Source organism: Sorghum bicolor, chromosome 1 (genome assembly GCF_000003195.3).
Source record: "Sorghum bicolor cultivar BTx623 chromosome 1, Sorghum_bicolor_NCBIv3, whole genome shotgun sequence".
Classification (NCBI taxonomy): domain Eukaryota; kingdom Viridiplantae; phylum Streptophyta; class Magnoliopsida; order Poales; family Poaceae; genus Sorghum; species Sorghum bicolor.
Genome location: NC_012870.2, coordinates 49,882,782 through 49,889,547, shown reverse-complemented (window position 1 = coordinate 49,889,547; position 6,766 = coordinate 49,882,782). Strand labels below are relative to the sequence as shown.

The 6,766-nt window shown below is 38.6% G+C and overlaps 1 long non-coding RNA gene across 9 annotated transcripts; it reads left to right on the top strand.

The window, feature by feature from the left end:
- On the top strand, positions 2,705-6,415 carry LOC110431869. Of its 9 annotated transcripts, none has more exons than XR_002449354.1 (10): positions 2,706-2,946; positions 3,068-3,179; positions 3,809-3,875; positions 4,377-4,496; positions 4,603-4,723; positions 4,825-5,203; positions 5,448-5,492; positions 5,589-5,754; positions 5,831-5,908; positions 6,132-6,415. It is a non-coding gene; the product is annotated as an uncharacterized LOC110431869 (long non-coding RNA). The 9 variants fall into 9 exon arrangements; XR_002449353.1 differs by having other exon boundaries at positions 4,825-5,231; XR_002449348.1 differs by having other exon boundaries at positions 2,707-2,946; positions 4,825-5,115.

The window sequence follows — 6,766 nt, the reverse complement described above, 5'->3', positions numbered from 1 at the left end:
ATAAATACCCCCCTATTCCTTCACTTAAATGTCATGTATCTTAGGAGTAAACTACTTTAGTAGCTTAGTGCTATCATAGTGAGTAGAGAGTGAGGAGTTCCAAGGAGGAGTCCCGGCCTGTCGGGAGTCTTCTTCGCGGAGCACCTCAGCGGAAGCAGGTCTTCTTGTAAGTCTTACTTCTGAGTCTTTTCTAGTATTTAATATTTGGTCTGGTACTTTAAGTATAAGAATGCTTTACTGGCACATTGCTTGATCTTGAGTGCTCTTAGCTTTAGCTAAGCTTAGGGTAGCAAGAGCTAGTTTAGACGTGGTGTCTAGACTACTTCTTGCCAGTGTGGACTCCTTGTCGCAGTTGTGTAGACACCTAGTGTGAGAGTGACAGTCCTCGCTAGGCGGAAAGCTCCTCGCATCTGTTGTAGGCAAGTTGCAAATAATAGTTGGGCTGAGGAGGGTAGTCGCTTAGGAGACGGGGAGGTGAAAAACCTCGTTAACTCAATCCTCCTTTTCGAGTATCGCCCTCAGTAAAGAGTTAGGTGAAAAACCTTGACTATACTTAATTACCAAGACCAGGCATTAATACTAGTTAGACCTCTCTACCCCATTATCCTAGACCCTTTGATCATCACCTAACGATCTAAAGCCTAGTTAATTCACTTCGCGTTCCCCGTGGAAATCACGATACCTGGAATACTCCCGGTGAAGGCTACATTGACTACCGTACGCTTGCGGTATAACCGTTTGCCACTTCTGGTGTCAACACAGACGGAGGACATCCTAATCGCTGTCACGGTGCTGCCGACATTCAAATACACCTCCGCCACCTGCTAGCTACATCAGAAGAAACTACGTCAAAATCCAACTTGCGGGAGAGCACCCCCATTTATCCAGCTAAGTATTCTACTCACGTTTATACTTTACTCTAATAATAAAAAGATGCATAATCATAGAAACCCAAATAAAGATTTTGTGCTTATATATATCTTTGCTTAGTTTGCTAAATAAATAAATAAATAAATAAAGTTTGCTATGAACCCTCATGATAAGATCTCACATGGAAATGATGAATAGTTGCTCTACCATGACTAGTTCTTAAAATTGAAATCTTTCTCAAGTTTAGGTATGACTGGTATTAATTAAGATTTGCTCTAAACCTGAACTTGTGGGGAGAGTACTTATCTAAAGTCTAAGTCGTTAACGGATACGATATGGGAAGGTTGAGCTGCTGTTTATCTGTTCCTAGAAATGCTAGAATTCTGGAGAATTTTATCTTTGAAAATCTTTAAAATGTTGCATGATGAGTTCCTGTATAATGAGAGTTTAAATTCCTACCACAGCCATATACATGCTTGCTAGACTTTGAGCCACACATTTACTTTTTACTACTTATGAGCATTGAGTGTGGTCAAGCTGTGTAGACCCTTAGGAGCTTGTCATGTGGTTAAATCAAGATTCACTTGCACGTTCACTCACACATGCTACTTCTACTTCGGAAGTACCATCCAAATATATCCATTTCCATCTCCAGAACCACCCAAAAATATTCTACTCCTAATCCGGGAGAGAATTGCCAAAAATATTTCTGTCTTTCCCCTGTGAAATAAATGCTCAAGTTATCTTGTTACTCCCACTTGCTATATTATCTCATGAGATGAGTGCTCTAATAAAAAAAAGAGAAAAAAAATACGAGGAAATAAAAAGGGGCAAGTGCCCGGAACCTCGAAAGAAAAGAAAAAGTGAGACGAGAGGTAAAAATGGACAAGTGTCTGACAGTAGAATTAGGGGTACAAGATACCCACCTAAGAGAAAAGGAAAAAAAAGAAAAGAAAATATAGAGCATCTCATTCTCCTCAAAAAGTTTCAAAAGAGCAAGAAAGGTATGTATCCACTCAAAAGAGCACAAGTAGAATTAGACTTTCACCATTGTTATCACCATCATCACCATACACCATTCATTCGCCACACATGCACATCTTGATTTGACTTATTGACTTGTTCTTCTGGATCCATGGTTTGACTATGCAATAAATGTCTTGTAAGTATGTATTAGCTGTCTCCCACCTATGAGCTCCAGATATCAAAAGCCTTATTAGAGTAGGGTGAGAGAGAAGGCAATGTCACTATGCCTCATACCAAAAATACCACATACTTTGAGAGAAGGCATACACCATTACTGCCTTGGTAAGGATCCAGAAATACCACAAAAGAGAGACTAGAGAGAGTCATACAAGGAATCTCTGAGTTTTATTTGAAAATCTGCAAAAACTTCAGAGCTATAGTTAATCGAAGAGCAAGAGACATGGTGCTTGACTAGACTATTCTATCTTTTAACTACTCAAGACAGAAGTGACGGTTACAAGTCCCATGGTGAAAGGTAAATGAGTAAGTTTAAATCTTAACAGATTACCCTAACCTAGAGATGAGATCTTGTTTGAACGAATGTGTATCTTTAAGGCATAAAACCACTGCAGAAACTCTTGAGTTCATCTTTGCTCAGGGACGAGCAAAGGTTAAGCTTGGCACTACAAGAAATGTATCATCTTATGACGATTATGGCATGACATGTGATCGAAATGTCACTAAATCAAACAGTTTATGACGTTTTTTTAAAAGTCATCTCAACTTAGTGACATATATGATTTAATGTCAAAAAATGTCTTCAGTGCACCCTCGGCAACGGCAAAGCCCACTAACCTAAAAGGGCGAAACAGCCCAGCCAAACCCACGCCCTGCCTTATCCTTTCGTGTGCCCCTCCCTTCCCAGGCTCGCCGCCGCCGCAAGGGCTGGTGGAATCCCATCTGGCAGAACCTCGTCCGGCGAGCAGAACTCCATCCAGCGGCCACCTCTCCGCTCCTTCTCTGTCCAGGCAACGCAAGCACTGTGGGTGACAGTTCCTCCTCCTATCGGAACCCCATATAGCGAATCCTGATCTGGTGAACCCCCATCCGGTGAGCAGTGGTCGGTATGTTGTAGCATTGATCGACTGAGCAAATGATTCGCTCACTCCGTCGTTCGTCCAATCACTTTTTCTTCTCTGTGCATCTGATTTGATGTGGTTGGCTCCTGCAGCTAGGATCCGCGGCTTCTTCGGGAGTTTTGGCGAACGACTGTGGAGGAGGAGCAGTAGCTGCGGAGCACCTCAACACCTTCTCCCTCTGCTCTGTTTGCTCGTGTGCTACAGGTGCTACACGAAACCCTAGCTGCCTATTTTCGAGCAGGTCGCGTTCATTCTATTGGTTCAGTTGTTGATCAGTTTGATTAGTTCATGGTTTGTTCTGTGAGTTCCGATTTTATTTTGGTGGGTTCAGGTTCGACTTTCAAATGTGCTGATCCTGCAAAGTCTATTTTATATTTGTATCAGTGGGTTCAGATTCAATTTCATACCTATTCTATTTTGACTGCGTATATTAAATATGTCCTTACCCTGCAATCCAATATCCTTCGGCTAACTTCTTTTTTTGCCTTTATCAAATAAATAGGGGCTTCGTGCTCTGTTTCTCAATCCTCACAGATTCATGATTTTGAAGTGAAGGTAGCAAATGTTTTTGCAGGATTGGCATTACGTATTAAACTGCAAAGTCGTTAGTTTATGGTTTCAGCTGTGAATTTATAGTTGTATTGAGGTTCAATTTCAGACATATTCTATTTTGACTAGGTATATTAAATATGTCCTTATCCTGCAATCCAATATCCTCAGGCTAACTTTTTTTTTTGCCTTTATCAAATAAATAAGGGCTTCATGCTCTGTTTCTGAATCCTCACAAATTCAAGATTCTTGATTTTGGAGTGAAGGTAACAATGTTTTTGCAGGATTGGCACTACGTATTAAAGTCAGGATATTGACGAAGGCACTATCTGTTACCTTGCAGCAGACCGGGTACATTTTCCCTAACTGCAAATCCTATGTCAGATCCATATATAATCAGTATGTCTTCTCAACTAGCAATGCATTGGTTTAGTACTAAATGTTTAAAACTCACAACTACCATTGAATTGTTTTCCTACACTTTCAAGGAATCCCTTATTATTATACTCTGCAATACGGATTGAGCCATCAAATTATGTGATTCATTTTCCTACTGAATCCTATATGTAATTGCTACCCTCGCTTACAATATATTTAAAAATCAAATTGTCGTTGCTGAAGATACCAACATTATGTACATGATATATGAGTGCTATATTTACATAGTCTACTATTCAAAATTGTAGAAATTCCCAGTGCAAACAGATTAATGAGTTACAGTTTAGAGTTCTCTTCTACCTATATGATTCCAACTACATATGAATACACAGACTGTTTATTTGCCCTTCTTCGTTTTCCATACCTATGAATATACAGACTGTTTATTTGCCCTTTTTCCTTTCCCATCCCTAGGTGATCTCCATTATTGGCAACCTGCAATTTGTATCCATGTCTTAATAACTTGAGATTTGAGAATACCACCCACTTGATGATAGTCTGAGAGCACATATACATGTTTTGGATGATTCGTAGGTACATGTCAATTTTCTTGTGTACTTTCCCTTTGTAGCTATGCATAGACTGACTATCAATGTATTTTATATATATAGAAGAATACTGAGGCCTGATGAAATTGTAGGTTCAAAGCTGGACACCAAGGGTCACCACCTAGAACCCAGATGCATTATAGATTACATCTCATTCAGCCTTGTCGACAAGAAGTACCATATCAATGCAGCAACAGCAGAACCAAACCAACGGTATGTTAAAATCACTATACCTTGTCTCTTACACAGGAACTCTGACCAAACCATTCCTACTCAAATAATTTGTAATGAATACATCTGATTATACATTGCAGATGATGAAATGATAGAACCTCACTTGAAAACAAACATAACCAGATTGATGAACTACTGCTTGTCATTCAAAGCGAGGCTTCAAACTATCCATGTACAGTAGTGGCCGACGTTCCAAAGTGTCAGCTAATGTAACCTACACCGTTAAGCTTCAGCTCGCCATGGAAAGACCTACAGCTGCGCCTTTAATTTGTTTATGTTTCAAAAAACACAGCTAGCACCGAGACAAAATCGAAAGCAATGTATCCGTACTGAAATCTGAGCTTTGGATGGTGCTATTTTCTTAAAGACTGGTAAGGCTTCTCTCTGTCTATGATTAGAGAATAGTCCATTCAAACAACGGTACTAGTGTGCAATATATTGGGTTTTCACATCGAGCAGGTGTGTGCTTCTTCCATCTGATCATCAGGTGTGACTGCTAGTTTCCTGTTATTTTTTTCTAGGAAAGACATGCTGTTTAGTTCTCTTAATCCATCTGCAATGTCTGAGAATTGGTTTAGGTAATGCATAAGCTGCATATCTTTGAACTGATACAGTGTGCAGCCTACTTATGTATTAAGCGTGTAGCAAATCAGTGTGTAATAGACACAAGAAATGTGACTCCAGAAGAATATGTTTTGTACAGGTCGTTGTGTAAGTGGAAAGGAATGTTAGCAGAAGGTGCTACCAGGTATATATGATTTATGATTATTTTTGGTTTTTTTTATCTATTATTAATGGTAAGTTATTTATTATTATTATTTTTTGTCTCCGTTTTCCAATGCAGTCCTACTGTTTTCAAATCAAAACAAGTCAGTGCAACTTCAAATGAATTAGTGAACAGTATTGCTATGGGTAAATGTCTAAGCACAATTGCTATTCAAGTTGGAACTTCTGTGTTATCTGAAGATCCATGTCAAGTGAGGAAATTGATAATGTCTCTTTGGGTTTCGGTATGTTTCTTTTGTGCATCTAGTTCGTGATTTATTTATTTTTCTAACTAATTTCCTTTTTCCTTTTTTTTAATAGCAAAGTATCTTGTATGCTGAATCTACAAGTAAACTTGCTGAAAAGGCTTTTAATTTCCTTAATATCGACTATGATTTGGTAAGTAGAATATTTTTTTACATTCTTTGTACATTTCCTACCTAAGTTGCCACACTGAAATTTAATAATTTTGCTGTAAATGGAAACTGTATTCAGTATTTTTTTGGGCTTTGTTTAGATTTGAAGAATGTAGATTAGAGATTGTGTAACATCAGCAATGCAGCATGGCTAACTTTTCATTTATTTCAACAAGTGATGTTTGTTTCTGATGTATTTTCTACAGGATATGGAGAAATTTCAGCAACCTAAGGTATTCACTCATGCTCCGGACACCAGAAACACCTCGCTGCCAGCACCTGTTCAACTATTAGTAATTTGGTGGCTAAGGTCACTTGTGAGATAGGGATGTGAGATTTCCAATTTTTCTGAGATAACTTTGTGACTAAGTTCACTTGTTGAACTATAGTTTGGTGTTTGTGATGAATGTAATAAATATATTGATGAATGACAAATGAACCTGTTGATTTGGTCATGAATGGAATATATTGTTGGACCTACATATGTTAATGTGGATTGTTTGATGTGTGGGTGTGGTACGTGATGGTATGGATCGAGCCAAATCAGTGAGTCATCTTACGTGACAAGGTCTAAGAACTATGACGTAAAAGTAGATGTCATAAACACTTGTGACATCTAAAACCAATGTCATGATATTATGACATGAACACTTAAACGTCACAAGTTGTCATTAAAGACGCGCATCTTTTGACATTTCAATTTTCGTCAACTTGGTGTCATAAATGTTGATCTATGACTTATTTTGCATGAATTGTGACATATATCAAATGTCAAAAGATGACACATTTCTTGTAGTGTGGGGGAGCTTGTTGACGGTCCTTAATGCTCACAATTAACCAT